The 18,499-nt window shown below is 30.2% G+C and overlaps 1 protein-coding gene and 1 long non-coding RNA gene across 4 annotated transcripts in view; one reads left to right on the forward strand and one right to left on the reverse strand.

The window, feature by feature from the left end:
• On the forward strand, positions 1 to 9,023 carry LOC139763540 (uncharacterized). Of its 3 annotated transcripts, none has more exons than XR_011716179.1 (3): positions 1 to 87; positions 248 to 511; positions 8,204 to 9,023. It is a non-coding gene; the product is annotated as an uncharacterized lncRNA (long non-coding RNA). The 3 variants fall into 3 exon arrangements; XR_011716180.1 differs by having other exon boundaries at positions 39 to 103; XR_011716181.1 differs by having other exon boundaries at positions 82 to 100.
• Positions 9,024 to 9,242: 219 nt separating this feature from the next.
• The window catches only part of LOC139763539 (low-density lipoprotein receptor-related protein-like), a 59,339-nt gene continuing 50,082 nt past the window's right edge, over positions 9,243 to 18,499 (reverse strand). Inside the window, exon 9 of the mRNA XM_071689733.1 lies at positions 9,243 to 10,446. The gene's annotated coding sequence lies outside the window, so the exon portion shown is untranslated. The remainder of the gene's footprint in view (positions 10,447 to 18,499) is intronic.

Genomic DNA, 18,499 nt, shown 5'->3' on the forward strand with positions numbered 1-18,499 from the left:
CAACAATGAATTGTGCCCGGGGGGGGAGAGGGGTCGCGCTTTGGACCAGCGCTCAGTTGCTGCCCGACTGCCGCTGAGTCAAGAACTGTGTGTTGTTGTTGTTGTACATCCATACGGTTTTATTTTGATTAGTTTGAGAAAAAGTGTTATTCTGAAATATATTAAGGATTAGTTTTGTACCAGAAGTTTTCATAATCGTTTGTAGTGGTATTCAGTCGTATTTTAATGGACTGGTCTACTTTCATAGGCCTGTTTGAAGACTGGTTCAGCGTAATCGTCACTGGTCGAAGATGGGTTGAGACAATCGTATATCAACACTACTCCAATCCTCAGTCAGCAAGACTATCCCAATAATCTCCAGTCAACAACACTACCCCAGTCTCCAGTCAGCATCACTACTCCAATCTCCTGTCAGCAAGACGACTCTAATCCCCAGTCAACGTAGGGGCCATATGAACTTCCAGTACCCTGATGGCGAGGAGCACAACACACCCACAAAGTTGCATTAGTGGTAAGTTTATTATGGCTCCAACCACCCCCATCATTATGCTCGGGTATTGGCCAGGTTTTGTAGACTGGTTCCAACTAGCTAGTTTTCAAGTATGGTGGTAGTTTGAACGTTGTTTTGCCGATTGCATATAGTCTAACTCGTTAATTTGCTGAAATCGTCGAGTTTAATTGCAGGAATGTCAAGAATTGGTGGTATTCTTACCAGATTTCTATCTTTTTAACTCCTTGATTTGTTGAAATCGAGTTAATTGCAGTAAGACCAGGAATTTGAGCCATTTTACCATATTTCTATTTTTTTTTAACTCCATAATTTGTTGAAATGTTAATTGCAGTAATGCTAAGAATTTGTGCCTTTTACCGGATTTTTTTTTTGTAATTCCTTAATTTGTTGAAATCGAGTTAATTGCAGTAAGGCTAGGAATTTGAGCCATTTTATTTGTATTTTTTTAACTCCTTAATTTCTTGAAATGTTAATTGCAGTAATGCTAAGAATTTTTGCCTTTTACCTTTATTTTTTTGTAATTCCTTAATTTGTTGAAATCGAGTTAATTGCAGTAAGGCTAGGAATTTGAGCCATTTTACCATATTTCTATTTTTTTTGAACTCCTTAATTTGTTGAAATGTCAATCGCAGTAATGCTAAGAATTTGTGCTTTTTAACATTTCAATATTTTTTGTAATTCCTTAATTTGTTGAATTCGTCGAGTTGATTGCGGTAAGGCTAGGAATTTGAGCCATTTTACCTTATTTCTATTTAACTCCTTAATTTGTTGAAATCGTCAAATTAATTGCAGTAATGCTAAGAATTTGTGGCAGTTTACAAGATTTCAATTTTTAGCTCGTAAATTTATTGAAATCGTAGTTAATTGCAGTTACAATAAGAATTTGTGCCATTTAACCAGATTTCAATTTTATTAAGTCCTTGATTTGTTGAAATCGGAGATAATTGCAGTAATGCTAAGAATTTGTGCTATTTACCAGATTTATATTCTTTTAACTCCTATATTTGTTGAAATTGACGAGTTCATTGCAGTAATGCTAAGAATTTGTACCATTTTACCAGATTTCTCTTTTTTAACTCCTTAATTTATCAAAATCATAGTTGATTGCAGTTATGGTAAGAATTTGTGCCATTTCACCAGATTTGAATTTTTTTTAACTCCATAATTTGTTGAAACTGTAGTTAAATTGCAGTAATGCTAAGAATTTGCTGATTGAGCAGATTTCTATTCTTTTAACTCCTTAATTTGTTGAAATAATTTTAATTGCAGTAATGCTAAGAATTTGTGCCTTTTACCAGGTTTCTATTTTTTGCAATTCCATAAATTATTGAAATCAAGTTAATTACAGTAAGACTAGGAATTTGAGCCATTCTACCAGACGTCTATCTTTTAACTCCTTAATTTGTTGAAATCGTCAAGCTGCAGTAACGCTAAGAATTTTTGCTATAGTAGATTTATATTTTTTAACTCATTTATTTGTTGAAATCATAGTTAATTGCAATTATGCTAAGAATTTGTGCTATTTTACCAGATTTCAATTTTCTAAACTCCTTAAGTTGTTGAAATCGTAGTTAATTGCAGTAATGCTAAGAATTTGTGCCGTTTTACCAGATTTCTTTTCAACTTAATTTGTTGAAAACATAGGTTAATTGCAGTAATGCTAAGAATTTGTGCCATTTTAACATTTCTTTTTGATTTGTTGAAATCATAGTTAATTGTAGGAATGCTAAGAATTTGTGCCATATTACCAGATTTCTATTTTTTAACTCCTCCTGTAGTAAGGCTAAGAATTTGTGCTGTTTTACCAGATTTGTATTTTTAAGCTCCTGAATTTGTTGAAGTCGTGAAGTTAATTGGGGTAATGCTAAGAATTTGCTATTTTACCAGATTTCTGTTTTTAAAACCTTAATTTGTTGAAATCATTGAGTTAATTGCAGTATTGCTAAGAATTTGTGCTATTTTACCAGATTTGTTTTTTTTAACTCTTGCATTTGTTGAAATCGTCGAGTGAATTGCAGTAATGCTAAGAATTAGCTATTTTACCAGACTTCTCGTTTTTTTAATTCCTTGATTTGTCGAGATTGTTGAGTTAATTGCATTAATGTTTAGAATTTGTTCCAATTTTCCAAATTTCTATTTTAACTCCTTAATATGTTGAAATCGAGTTAATTACAGAAACGCTAAGAATTAGTGCTATTTTACCATATTTCTATTTTTATAACAGTTGAAATTGTAGTTAATTGCAGTTATACTAAGAATTATTGCTATTTTACCAGATTTCTAGTAATATTAACTCCTGAGTTTGAAATTTTTTGAAATCGTCGAGTTGATTGCAGTGAGGCTAAGAATTTGTGGTCTTTTACCAGATTTGTATTTTTTAAACAACTGAATTTTTTGAAATCGTCAAGTTGATTGAGGTAATGCTAAGAATTTGTGCTATTTTACCAGATTTTAGTTCCTTTAAATCCTTAATTTGTTGAAATCGTCGAGTTAATTGCAGTATTGCTAAGAATTTGTGCTATTTTACCAGATTTAATATTTTTAACTCCTGAGTTTGAAATTTTTTGAAATTGTTGAGGTGATTGCAGTAAGGCTAAGAATCTGTGCTGCTTTACCAGATTTGTACTTTTAAGCTCCTGAATTTGTTGAAATCGTGAAGTTAATTGGGGTAATGCTAAGAATTTGCTATTTTACCAGATTTCTGTTTTTTAAAACTTTAATTTGTTGAAATCATTGAGTTAATTGCAGTATTGCTAAGAATTTGTGCTATTTTACCAGATTTGTTTTTTTTAACTCTTGCATTTGTTGAAATCGTCGAGTGAATTGCAGTAATGCTAAGAATTTGCTATTTTACCAGACTTCTCGTTTTTTTAATTCCTTGATTTGTTGAAATTGTCGCGTTAATTGCATTAATGTTTAGAATTTGTTCCAATTTTCCAAATTTCTATTTTTTTAACTCCTTAATATGTTGAAATCGAGTTAATTACAGAAACGCTAAGAATTAGTGCTATTTTACCAGATTTCTATTTTTATAACTGTTGAAATTGTGGTTAATTGCAGTTATACTAAGAATTTTTGCTATTTTACCAGATTTCTATTAATTTTAACTTCTGAGTTTGAGATTTTTTGAAATCGTCGAGTTGATTGCAGTAAGGCTAAGAATTTGTGCTCTTTTACCAGATTTGTATTTTTTAAACAACTGAATTTGTTGAATTCGTCAAGTTAATTGGGGTAATGCTAAGAATTTGTGCTATTTTACCATATTTTAGTTCCTTTAAATCCTTAATTTGTTGAAATCATCGAGTTAATTGCAGTATTGCTAAGAATTTGTGCTATTTTACCAGATGTAATATTTTTAACTCCTGAGTTTGAAATTTTTTGAAATTGTTGAGGTGATTGCAGTAAGGCTAAGAATTTGTGCTGTTTTACCAGATTTGTATTTTTAAGCTCCTGAATTTGTTGAAATCGTGAAGTTAATTGGGGTAATACTAAGAATTTGCTATTTTACCAGATTTCTGTTTTTTAAAACCTTAATTTGTTGAAATCATTGAGTTAATTGCAGTATTGCTAAGAATTTGTGCTATTTTACCAGATTTGTTTTTTTTAACTCTTGCATTTGTTGAAATCGTCGAGTGAATTGCAGTAATGCTAAGAATTTGCTATTTCACCAGACTTCTCGTTTTTTTAATTCCTTGATTTGTTGAAATTGTCGTGTTAATTGCATTAATGTTTAGAATTTGCTCCAATTTTCCAAATTTCTATTTTTTTAACTCCTTAATATGTTGAAATCGAGTTAATTACAGAAATGCTACGAATTAGTGCTATTTTACCAGATTTCTATTTTTATAACAGTTGAAATTGTAGTTAATTGCAGTTATACTAAGAATTTTTGCTATTTTACCAGATTTCTAATAATATTAACTCCTGAGTTTGAAATTTTTTGAAATCGTCGAGTTGATTGCAGTAAGGCTAAGAATTTGTGCTTTTACCACATTTGTATTTTTTAAACAACTGAATTTGTTGAAATCGTCGTTAATTGCAGTAATAAGAATTTGTGCCAATTTACGAGATTTCAATTTTTAGCTCGTAAATTTATTGAAGCCGTAGTTAATTGCAGTTACGATAAGAATTTGTGCCATTTGACCAGATTTCAATTTTTTCAACTCCTTGATTTGTTGAAATTGTAGTTAATTGCAGTAATGCTAAGAATTTGTGCTAATTACCAGATTTGTATTTTTTTAACTCCTGAATTTGTTGAAGTCGTCAAGTTAATTGGAGTAATGCTAAGAATTTGTGCTATTTTACCTGATTTTTGTTACTTTGAATCCTTAATTTGTTGAAATTGTCGAGTTAATTGCAGTATTGCTAAGAATTTGTGCTATTTTACGAGATTTCTAATATTTTTAACTCCTGAGTTTGAATTTTTTGAAATTGTCGAGTTTATTGCAGTAAGGCTAAGAATTTGTGCTGTTTTACCAGATTTGTATTTTTAAACTCCTGAATTTGTTGAAATCGACAAGTGAATTTCAGTAATGCTAAGAATTTGCTATTTTACCAGATTTTTTGTGTTTTGTAATTCCTTGATATGTTGAAATTGTCGAGTTAATTGCACTATTGCTAAGAATTTGTGCCATTTTTACCAGAATTTTATTTTCATTCCTTCATTTGTTGAAATCAAGTTAATTGCATTAAGGCTAGGAATGTGTGCCATTTTACCAGATTTCTATTTTTCTCAACTCCTCCATTTGTTGAAATCGTAGTTAATTGCCGTAATGCTAGGAATTCGTGCTTTTTACCAGATTTAAACTTTTTTTTGCTTCGTTGCAAGTTGTTATTTTCCAAAGATGTTTATAAAAAACAACTTAGGGTCATTGGTCCTCAATAGAAGTTAAGCTTAGGCTTTGGCTAACATGGTCGTTTTTTTGTTTTTTAAGGATTTTGTGTATCTGTAGACGTTACTATGGCATCATTTCGTAAATTTAATGTTAATGGTTGGGGAAGTTACCATAGGAAAGACTTGACAGATATCCGAATACTATTTCATTTTCTTTTCCTGTATCAATTTTTTTTGTTGGTTGTCAAAGTAGAAGGTAATCAGTGTGCAGTAATTGTGCTGATCCGTGTACATAAAGTGTGAAAGGCTCTGGAAAATTGACCAATCTGTGGAAGGCCTACAGAATAATTTTATTTTGCTTTTTGCTGGGTGTTCGGTCGGGATTCCCTTTTAAGTTTTTTAACGTCAAGTTGTAATACATATCCTCTGAAAGGTCATGCCTTGTTTAAGGATTGGTATAGGCACATCTGTTTATGAAGTGTAAAGCTTATTATTGGTTAAACTTCTCTTAACATTGCAACCACAGTAACAGAGGCGTTGGTTGTAGACCAAATATTTTTCCAAATTTTATGCTGATTCTAACCTAGGTAATATCTTCCCTGTGTAGAATGGCTTTGTTCCTTAAATTATTGAGACTGCCGGGTGAATGAGTGACAGTAGGAATTTGTGGCATTTTTTTTTCAACATCTCTAGACTTTTTTGTTAGATATCGGGAATGGGTATTGTTCAAATGTGCATGAGTATAGTTATTGGTAGTTGATCGAGCAAGGTTAAGAGCTTTTGATTCGCTGAAGAAATCGTTCTTTTTTTGTGAGGAAGAAGTATTTTAGTTCAGCGAGTTTGTTGGCAATTTTGATGCAAGGGATGGCGCACTAGTTGTGTAAAATGTGCCCCAGTAAAGCTTCAACAGATATCAGAATATCATGCTTGATCATTTTGGCTGTTGGTTGTGAAAAAAGTGTAAGGTAATCATGGTTATTGATTTTGATCTGTCTATGTAGTGTAAAAGTTATGGAAAAGGAAACAATCAATTGAAGACCTTTTGATACTACTTTTTCCTGGATATGGGTTGTTAGGAAAGTTATTGGTTGTGGATGAAGGTTATTTGGTGTAGATTATGATTATGGCCTTAAGTTAACTTAGGAAGACCAGAAGTTGAAATGCTTGGCAATCTAGGTGCCCTGCAATGTGCCTCCAATTGTCCAATTGCTCTCGCAGTAGGAGTGGAAGATCTGTTCTTTTCTCAAAGCACGTGATGGTCTGGATTCCTTTCACAACTCATGACTATAAATTTTCAAGGCATTTCTGTTTTTACCAAAATGTATGGCATGGTCCTTAAGATAGGACAATCATATATTTTAACAATGAAAATACATGAAATTAGTCTCTGCCATCACCAGACTGTCATTCGCAATTTAATATTTGTTTTACTATATATTCAGCACGTTTCTCTTATGTATTCACGACTATCGATGAAAAAAATCTCAAGGATATGCTAAATAACACCCGTGCATGCATAGTTTACTGTCATAAAAGTCGTTCAAAACATGTTTATATATATTCAACATGACTTGGTGAAAAAAATCTCTTAAAATGCTATATAACACAACAGAATGCATAGTTTTCAGTCATTAAACCATTCAAGATTGCCCATCAACGTTGCTGAAAAGTAATTGATTCAAAGATGAGTTGACAGGTATCATCATAAACGTGCATGTAGCTCAAACTTTATGTTCTCGACACATGGCAGAATTTTTTGGAAGGTGGTTTAACTTAGTGACGTGTAGTTGCTCTCCCGGCTTAGGTTTAGATATGTTCATTTGTTAGTTTGTCAAACAATTATTGGTAACATTGGGTTTCTTTTTATTAGCTTTAAGGAAGTTTTTAGTCAGCATGGTGTTTGTTCTGAATGCCTCTCATTTGATTACTATAAGTTGAAAAGTATACATTAGTGTTTGAGTAATCGATTAGTTTTTGAAATTTCACAAAATATTAACTTGTTTGTAAGTATTGATTTTTGTATACAATAATTTTGTAAGTTCATATGTCGTTATGTCATAAAAGCCCTGTCTTAGAGGATTTACATTCACCCATCATATAGCGTCACGGTCACTGTGAAGAATAGGTCATAGAATTTTTCAAATGCCGTAGTTCTTAGAACATTGTAATATAGGATTTCGTTTCGCAGGTGTTACAGTAGTACTGGGAATTCGTCCCATTGTCCACATCAGATCTCGTTATTTCCCGTGTTAGCGAGGTAGCATAATGAACAGAGGAATATCCTCACATGGCCCCTTTTCTGTTCATTCTTTTGGAAAATAAGAAAGTGGGAAGGGAGGATTTCCAGTCCTCCTCTCCCTTTTTTTACCATCTATGACACTTGAGGAATACATCGTGTGTGCGTAATATATATATATCCGTGGGGATAGGGGAGAAGAATACTTCCCACGTATTCCCTGTGTGTCGTAGAAGGCGACTAAAAGGGAAGGGAGCGGGAAATCCTCCCCTCTTGTTTTTTTTTCTAAAGAAGGAACAGAGAAGGGGGCCAGATGAGGATATTCCCTCAAAGGGCCAGTCCTCTGTTCTTAATGCTAGTTCGCTAACGCGGGAAATGGCGAATAGTATGAAAGAAAGAGATACAAGTAGGAAGATAGGAGTTATTGGTTCCCAGTGAATGTTAGTGTGCGGCAGGGATGCAAGAGCATTTTGACAGCAGACGAGTTTAATAATGTGTAAGTACTTTGTTGTTTTATTTAATGGAAATAAGTTAAAAGTATAATTGGTTATGAGGAATGAATTCGTGTAAATTGAATGAAGTCCTGGAAACTAATGAAAACTTGCTTCTTTCTCCCCTACAGGTACTTCGAAGTCATTGGAACCCTGGACATTGTGAAGCAACATTTGAGGGCCTAGTATCTAACATTTTTTATATATACCATTTGTAATTAAATATTTCCTAAAACTTGTGTATAGTATGGTCTATTCTTTATATATATATATATCTATGAGTCAGTGGGGAAATGACACACGATAAGTTCCAGGGGCACTTTCGTGTAATAATTATACAATGGGAGGTATACAAGAAAAATATGTCAGAGTCGCTTGGTCTTGTTTACTTTTTTCTTGCATCTCCATTTATATGATTATTGTACGAAAGTGCACTGGGGAACTTGTCGTGTTTCATTGTCCGTAGACTGTTAGGAAGTACATATATTTATTAATAAGAATTTAATTTTTTCTCATACAGGTACTTACGGGTGTCTGATGATGTTGGTTGGAAACCTGATTGTGGAGCAATATCGTTGGGTCTACCAGTAGTTTTTATTTGTAACAAATATTAACTAAAAATTGTGTATGGTATTCACTACCCTTTAAAGATGTTTCTGGTGTGTGTAAGGTAAAGTTTTGTTTCCATATTACAATTGCTTTATGATAGCATATGTAATACGGAAATGGAATAATTTTTTAATCAGTATTTTATTTTTCATTATTTAATATTTCATTACAAATGATGTGTATATATCATACAGAAAGTGCATGATGGATCTGTGGTGTATAATCATGGTCTGAATTGTTTATAAATGGCCAAGAAATTTTGCAAGTATAAATATAAGAATATACTAAAGGATTCCCTGTATATCATTGAAATTTTCAATTCATTAATTTCTCAGAAATGTATGGTAATTTTTTTTTTTTTCCCTATATCATAACTAATTTCATGTCTGGACAATTACTGAACCAACTATTGAAACTTATGCATATTCCCTCAGTGCCACTACACAACAAAATTTTGCATCTAGTAACCTTAGTTACTGTAAAAAATAAAAAAATTACATATTTTTCATATCAATTGGTTTGTCATAATTAAAAAAACTACAGGAATATTAAGGTGACTAATAATGTCAAATTTTTTTATTTCCAAAATATTGAGAATATAATGGTATGAATTTTATTATATATAAAACCATGAATTAACTCCATAAATAATTCATTTAAATTCAAATAACTTTTTAAAATACCTATTTTGGAACCCTTAAAAAATGAATATAAAGGGTATACTCCTGCACCATACATTCAAACACTCTTTCTAAACATGGAAAAATTGTCTCCAATAAAATACTCGCATGGCATTCTTCCAAGCGAACTCTCCTTTTTCTTCCTATCAGTACCCACCTGGAATTGATAACTTTTTACCTAAAAAAATCCTGTTAATTATTTACATTTGATTAACCAAATCCTCCCAATTATCTACATACTCAATTACTACCCTATCCCATATGTGATGGCATTGCAAATGTAGCTTTCGCAACCGCATCCATTCCCCGGCGACGAGACTTTACCATGGACATTAATTACATTTCTCAAAATTTTTTCATTTTTTTTTTTTTCATACTATTCGCCATTTCCCGCGATAGCGAGGTAGCGTTAAGAACAGAGGACTGGGCCTTTGAGGGAATATCCTCACCTGGCCCTCTTCTCTGTTCCTTCTTTTAGAAAAAAAAAAACGAGAGGGGAGGATTTCCAGCCCCCCCCTGCTCCCTTCCCTTTTAGTCGCCTTCTACGACACGCAGGGAATACGTGGGAAGTATTCTTTCTCCCCTATCCCCAGGGAATATTTCTCAAAATATTATGCATTAAACGCACTCAAAAATATTATCTTGTACAAAATTATGGTTAACAGAATAAAAGTTACGTGAAAATATTTTTTCGAGACTGGTGAGTCTTACCACTACCTAAGAATATAGTCTGGCAAAATATAAACATTCAAGTAGCAGTAACACTCGTACCAATCTCAAAAAAATACTTTTTGTAACTTACCATATTATCAAAAGCATTTAAAACAAATATAATTCTTAAAACTATTATTTTCCGTCGGAAAGTCTCATCGCAGGGGGGGACCATTGCAAACATCACCTTTGCAACATTCCAATAATACACAGCATAGTCACACCAGCCAATCAGCGTCGCAGGACACACACACACACAGTTCTTCACGACGACGATGCGAAGCTTCGTTGTCTGGTTCTTCAACACGGCGGCCCTGACACACGTTCTTCTTGATCACATCCACCCCAAGCTTCGTCGCCTTCGCAAACTCGACCTCCCGATTAAGGTGTATGAAAGACAAACTTACCACAATGCTCAACTTCCTACCTACACACACACCAACAGGTAATCATATTTTCCTTTTTTTTTTTTTAAAAATCTTTATTTGAATATACTGGACATAGGATGAACATCATTAACAATCGTAGAACAATATTCTCTTGAAAAATTCACAAGCACTGTTAAGAGTGTACCTGCATAATAATGATTTAGCTGGTACACTACACAAACATCCAATGCCTCCTCCACTCACCAGACCCAAAATACTTCCTACTAACACTAAATATCCTCCCACGGACGTTAAATACTTCCCCCTAACATTCAAGATCCTCCCACACACAAAATACTTCCCCTAACAATTAAGATCTTCCCACAGACGCACAATACTTCCCCATAACATTTAAGATCCTCCCACAGACACAAAATACTTCCCCTAACAATTATGATCTTCCCACGGACGTAAAATACTTCCCCTTAACACAAGATCCTCCCACAGACACAAAATACTCTCCCCTAACACTTAAGATATCCCACAGACGTAAAATAATTCCCCCTAAAATTTAAGATCTTCCCACACAGAACAAAATACTTCCTCCTAACATTTAAGATATCCCACAGACGTAAAATACTCTCCCCTAACACTTAAGATATCCCAAACACGTGAAATACTTCCCCCTAAAATTCAAGATCTTCCCACAGACACACAATACTTCCCCTAACAATTAAGATCTTCCCACAGATACACAATACTTCCCCCAAACACTTTAAGATCCTCCAACAGACGTAAAATACTTCCCCTAACAATTAAGATCTTCCCACAGATACACAATACTTCCTCCAAACACTTTAAGATCCTCCCACAGACACAAAATACTCTCCCCTAACATTTAAGATATCCCACAGACGTAAAATACTTCCCCCTAAAATTTAAGATCCTGCCACAGACACAAAATACTTCCCCCCTGACATTTAAGATCTTCCCAGATATATAATCAGTCTTGCCTGCCTCTCCTCGTACCTTCATACTGCACGTGCACCATCCTGACCCACATGACCACCTTGCCCACCACCTCCTACATGCCTATCACCCTACACACTGGAAGTGAAAAGAAATTGCTAACCCTAGTTTAATTTTCCTGTCATTAAGAGGTTGTAGCAATTAGAGCGACGGAGGGGGGGGGGGGGTGATATGTGCGATGCGAAATCATTAGAAAAGAATATGCGTCGAGGCCCATTGTATTTAAGAACCATATGACGGGCGGTCAACTTTCCTTAAGGCAATGATCCTTTGCATTGTTGTATTCAAAGAACGTTTGTCATGCTACGATAGTCGACGCTGATTGGCTGGCTGGTGTAACTATGCGATTGAATTTTTGGAACATTGCAAACGTAGTCTTCGCAAGGGGACTGACTCCCCCTCCCCTTTGCGATGAGTATTTACAACGTAAGATAATCGTTCACAATTATATATTTTATCTCGAATGATTATTTATGCATTAAATACATTCGAAGATATTATCTTATGCTAAAGAAAAGGGAATTCGAATAAAAGTTACAATAAAATATTTTTTTTTCAAGACTGGTGAATTTGAATAAAAGTATATTATAGAATATAAATTTCAATGGTCAATTTTGAAAGATTCAATAAATATTTTTTCGAGACTGTGAATTCGAAAAAAGTTACAATAAAATATTTTTTTTTCGAAGACTGTGAATTCGAAATAAGTTACAATGAAATATTTTTTTTTCGAGATGGAATTCGAAATTTGTTACAATATTTTTTTTTCGAAAACGATTTTTTCTAGACTCGTAATTTCAATAAAAGTTCAATAAATATTTTTTTGAGACTGGTGAATTTATAATAAATTACAATATATCTTTTTTTAGACTGGTTAATTCGAAAGTACAATAAAATCTTTCTTTGGATATGTTGAATTCTAAGATAAAGTTAAATAAATTTTTTTGAGACTGGTGAATTCGAAGAAATTACAAATTATTTTTTCGAGTGGATTTTTGGACTGTGAATTCGAAAAAAGTTAATAAATATTTTTTTTTAGACTGAGGGAAATTTGAAGAAAATATATAAAATTATTTTTTTCGGACTGTGAATGAAGAAAAGTTAAATATTATTTTTTGAACTGGTGATTCGATAAAGTTACAAAAATATTTTTTTTTTCAAATAAGTTCGATAAAAGTTTAATTAAATATTTTCGAAGAAATAAAAAAAAAGTTACAATATTTTTTCGACTTATTCGAAGAAAAGTTACAATATTTTTTTTTTCGAGATTGGTGATTCATAAAGTTACAAAAATATTTTTTTGAGATGTGAATTCGAGAAAGTTCTAAAATTTTTTTCGAAACTTGAATTCGAGAGAGTTAATTTATTTTGAGACTTTTTTTTCGAGACTGTGAATTAAAAAATTACAAAAAATATTTTTTTTTCAAGGTGAATTCGAAGAAAATTACAATAAATTTTTTTTGAAGTGGATGAAGTTACAATATTTTTTCAAGACTGGGATTTCAAATATAGTTAAATTAAAATTTTTTAGACGAATTCAAGAAAATTACAAAACATTATTTATTAACTGTGAATTCGAGAATTAATTTTTATTAAAGTTAATACGAATTTATTTAAATTGTCTATTCAAAAAGTTAATTAAAAATTTTTTATGCAACTGTATTTCGACAGAGAAAGTTAATAAATATTTTTTTTCGAGACTGGTGAATTCGAAAAAGTACAATATTTTTTTGGAACTGGTGAATTTGAAGAAAAGTTACAAATATTTTTTTGAGACTGGGAATTGAAAAAAGTTACAATAAAATTTTTTTTTGAGATGGTTGAAAAGAAAAAATGTTATATATATGTATTTTAAGAATACGTAATTCGAAGAAATTAAAATATTTTAAATTTTTTTTTGAGATGTAATCGAATTATTTTCGAGAGTAATTTTAAAAAAGTTCAATAAATTATTAATAGTGAGATATATCGAAAGAAATTACAATAATTTTTTTTCTGGGATTGTGTTATAATAAAATATTTTACAATATGATTTGAATTTCAAATATTTTTTTTCGAATAAAATTACAAAAAATTTTTTTTTCGGATGTGAATTCGAAAAAAGTTACAATAAAATTTTTTTTGGACTGGTGAAGAAGTTACAATAAATATTTTTTTTTCGAGATGGTGAATTGTAAAGTTACAAATAAAAATTTTTTTTCGAGACTGGTGAATTCGAAGAAAAGTTAAAAATTTTTTGAGAGATGTAATTCAAAAATTTTTCAATTTTTTCGAATTGTGAAAAAGTTACAAAAATAATTTTTTCAGACATTGAAAATTTCAAGAAAATTTACTATTATATTTTTTTTCGAAAAGTACAGTGAATTCGTATTAAAAGATTCAAAAAATTTTATTTTTCGAGACTGGTGAATTCGAAAGAAGTTACAATAATATTTTTTTCGAGAATTGGTAATTCGAAAGTTAAAATTTTTCAGATGAATTGAAGAATACAATATTTTTTACGTATTCGAGAATTAATATTTTGACTGGGAATTGAAATAAAAAATTTTTTCGAGATAGAACATATTTTTTAGATGTGATTGATAAGTATAATTTTTTGAGAGGAATCAAACTAAATTTTTTCAGTTTTTTTTAGAGGTGATTAAAGTACAAATTTTTCAATGGAATAGAATACAATAATTTTTGTATGAAGTAAATTTTGCTGATTCATAATAAAATTTTTCGGAGTATAAAATCAAAAAATATTTTTAGACGTAATTCAAAATTTTATGTAAAAAAATAATTTAATTTAAAAAAATAAATTTTAGATAATTAAAAATACAATTTTTTTTTTTAGACGGAATTCAAAATCTGGTGAATTAGAAAGAAAATTACAATATTTTTTTTTGAGACTGGTGAATTGAAAAGTTACAATAAAATTTTTTTCAAGACTGGGAATTCGAAGAAAATTACAATATTTTTTTGAGACTGGTAATTCGAAGAAATAAATATTTTTTTTCAGATGGAATTGAAAAAGTTAATAAATTTTTTTTCGAGACAGTGAATTCGAATAAAGTTACAATAAAATATTTTTTTCGAGACTGAATTGAAAAGTTAAAATAAATATTTTTTTCGAGACTGTGAATTCGAAGAAAAGTTACAAATTTTTTTTTTTTTCGAGACTGGTGATTCAAAAAGTTACAATAAAATATTTTTTAGAGGTGAATTCAAAAAATTACAAAATAATTTTTTTTTTGAGACTGTGAATTCAGAAAGTTACAATATTTTTTTCGAGACTGGTGAATTCAAAAAATTACAAAAATTTTTTTCGAGATGGTGAATTCAAAAAAAGTTACAATAAATTTTTTTCAAGATGTGAATTCAGAAAAGTTACAAAATTTTTTTTCGAGACTGGTAATTCGAAGAAAAGTTACAAATATTTTTCGAGACTGGTGAATTCGAAAAAATTCAATAAAAAATTTTTTGATTATTCGAAAGTACAAATTTTTAGTACGAAAAGTTACAAATATTTTTTTCGAGACTGGTGAATTCGAAAAAAGTTACAATAAATATTTTTTTCGAACTAGGTGAATTCGAAAAAGTACAATAAATATTTTTTCGAGAGGAATTCGATAAAATTACATAAAAAATATTTTTTCGAGACTGGTGAATTCGAAGTTAAAATATTTTTTTCGAGACTGGTGAATTGAAGAAAAGTTACAATATCATTTTTTTTCGAGAATGGTGAATTCGAATAAAAGTTACAATAAAATATTTTTTTTCGAGACTGGTGAATTTCAAGAAAAGTTACAATAATATTTTTTTCGAGACTGGTCAATTCGAAATAAGTTAAATATTTTTTTTTTCGAGACTGGTGAATTCGAAGAAAAGTTACAATAAAAATTTTTTTTCGAGACTGGTGAATTCGAAGAAAACTTACAATATATTTTTTTCGAGACTCGTTTTTTTTTGAGACTGGTGAATTCGAAAAAAGTTACAATATTTTTTTTCGAGACTGGTGAAATCGAAAAAAGTTACAATAGAATTTTTTTTTCGAGACTGGTAATTCGAAGAAAGTTACAAATATTTTTTTTTCGAAGTAGAACTGGTGAATTCGAAAGAAAAGTTACAATAAATTTTTTTTTCGAGACTGGTGAATTCGAAGAAAGTTACAATAAATTATATTTTTTCGAGACTGGTGTATTCGAATAAAAGTTACAATAAATATTTTTTTTCGACTGTGAATTCGAGAAGTGAATTCAAAAATATTTTTTTTCGAGACTGGTAATTCGAAGAAAGTTCTAAATTTTTTTCAGACTGGTGAATTCGAAAAAAGTTACAAAAATATTTTTTTTCGAGACTGGTGAATTGAAGAAAAGTTACAAAATATTTTTTTTTCGAGACTGTGAATTCGAAGAAAAGTTACAATAAAATATATTTTTTGAGACTGGTGAATTCGAAGAAAGTTACAATAAATATTTTTTTTTCGAGACTGGTGAATTCGAAGAAAAGTTTACAATATTTTTTTCGAGATTTTTTTTCGAGACTGGTGAATTCGAATAAAAGTTACAATAAAATATTTTTTTTTCGAGACTGGTGAATTCGAAGAAAAGTTACAATAATTATATTTTATCTAGACTGGTGAATTCGAAAAAGTTACATTAATTTTTTTTTTTCGAGACTGGTGAATTCGAAAAAAGTTAAATTACAATATTTTTTTTCAAGACTGTGGATTCGAAGAAAATTTACAATAAATTTTTTTTTGATGGTGAATTCGAAGAAATAAAATTTTTTTTCAGACTGGTGAATTCGAATAAAGTTACATAAAAATTTTTTCTGAGACTGGTAATTCAAATAAAGTTACAATAAAATTTTTTTTTAGACTGGAATTCGAAAATACAATAAATATTTTTTTTTTAGACTGGTAATTCGAAGAAAGTAGTTACAATAAAATTTTTTTTCGAGACTGGTGAATTCGAATAAAAGTTACAATAAAAATATTTTTTTCGAGACTGGTGATTCGAAGAAAAGTTACAATAAATTATTTTTTTTCGAGACTAGTGAATTCGAATAAAAGTTACAATAAAATGTTTTTCTTCGAGAGTGGTGAATTCGAAGAAAAGTTACAATAAAAATTTTTTTTTCGAGACTGGTGAATTCGAAGAAAATTTCAAAATTTTTTTAGAATAGTTTTTTTCGAAGACTGGTGAATTCGAAGAAAAGTTACAAAAAAATATTATTTTTCGAGACTGTGAATTTGAAGAAATTTTAAAATATTTTTTTTCGAGACTTTGTATTCGAGATAAAGTTAATTCGTAAAATTATTTTTTTTTCAAGACTGGTAAATTCGAATAAAAAATGTTAAAATAAAATATTTTTTTTTCGAGACTGGTGAATTCGAATAAAATTTAGAAAATATTTTTCTTTCGAGACTGGTAAATTCAAATAAAAGTTACAATAAAATTATTTTTATTCGAGACTGGTAATTTGGAAGAAAGTCTACAATATATTTTTTTTTCGAGACTGGTGAATTCGAAGTTACAATATTTTTTTTGAAGACTGGTGAATTGAAATAAAAGTTACAATAACATTTTTTTTTTCGAGACTGGTGAATTCAAATAAAAGTTACAATAAAATATTTTTTTTAGAGACTGGTAAATTCGAAGTTACAAAATATTTTTTTTCGAGACTGGAGAATTCGAAGAAAAGTTACAATATTTTTTTCAAGACTAGTTTTTTTCGAGACTGGTGAATTCGAATAAACGTTACAATAAAAAATTTTTTTTTGAGACTGGTGAGTTCGAAGAAAACTTACAATAATATATATTTTTTCGACACTGGTGAATTCGAATAAAAGTTAATTTTTTTTTCGAGACCGGTGAATTCAAAGAAAAGTTACAATATTCTTTTTTCGAGAATGGTGAATTCGAAGAAAAGTCACTTTTTTTCGAAACTGGTGAATTCGAATGAAAGTTACAATAACATTTTTTTTTCGAGACTGGTGAATTCGAAGGAAAGTTACAATAAAATTTTTTCGAACTGGTGAATTCGAAGACAAGTTACAATAAAATATTTTTTTTCGAGACTGGTGAGTTCGAAGACAAGTTACAATAAAATATTTTTTTCAAGACTGGTGAATTCGAACAAAAGGTTACATATTTTTCTTTCGAGACTGGTGAATTCGAAGAAAAGCTACAATATTTTTTTTTGAGACTGGTTTTTTTCGCGACTAGTGAACTCGAAGAAAAGTTACAATAAAATATTCTTTTTCAAGACTAGTGAATGTGAATAAAATTTACAAAATATTTTTTTTCGAGACAGGTGAAATCGAATAAAAGTTACAATAAAATGTTTTTTTTTCGACACTGGTGGATTTGAAGAAAAGTTACAATAAGTTACAATATTCTTTTTTCGAGAATGGTGAATTCGAAGAAAAGTCACTTTTTTTCGAGACTGGTGAATTCGAATGAAAGTTACAATAACATTTTTCTTTCGAGACTGGTGAATTCGAAGGAAAGTTACAATAAAATTTTTTCGAACTGGTGATTTCGAAGACAAGTTACAATAAATTTTTTTTTTTCGAGACTGGTGAATTCGAACAAAAGTTACAATATTTTTCTTCGAGACTGGTGAATTCGAAGAAAAGCTACAATATTTTTTTTTTAGACTGGTTTTTTTCGCGACTAGTGAACTCGAAGAAAAGTTACAATAAAATATTCTTTTTCAAGACTAGTGAATGTGAATAAAATTTACAAAATATTTTTTTTCGAGACAGGTGAAATCAAATAAAAGTTACAATAAAATGTTTTTTTTTCGACACTGGTGGATTTGAAGAAAAGTTACAATAAAACATATTTTTTTCGAGACTGGTGAATTCGAAGAGAAGTTACAATATTTTTTTTCAAGACTGGTGAATTCAAAGAAAAGTTACAATAAAATATTTTTCTTCGAGACTGGTGAATTCGAATAAAAGTTATGATATTTTTTTTCGAGACTGGTGAATTAAAAAAAAGTTGCAATAAAATATTTTTTTTTCGAGACTGGTAAATTT

The sequence above is a fragment of the Panulirus ornatus genome, chromosome 47 (assembly GCF_036320965.1).
Source record: "Panulirus ornatus isolate Po-2019 chromosome 47, ASM3632096v1, whole genome shotgun sequence".
Lineage (NCBI taxonomy): Eukaryota > Metazoa > Arthropoda > Malacostraca > Decapoda > Palinuridae > Panulirus > Panulirus ornatus.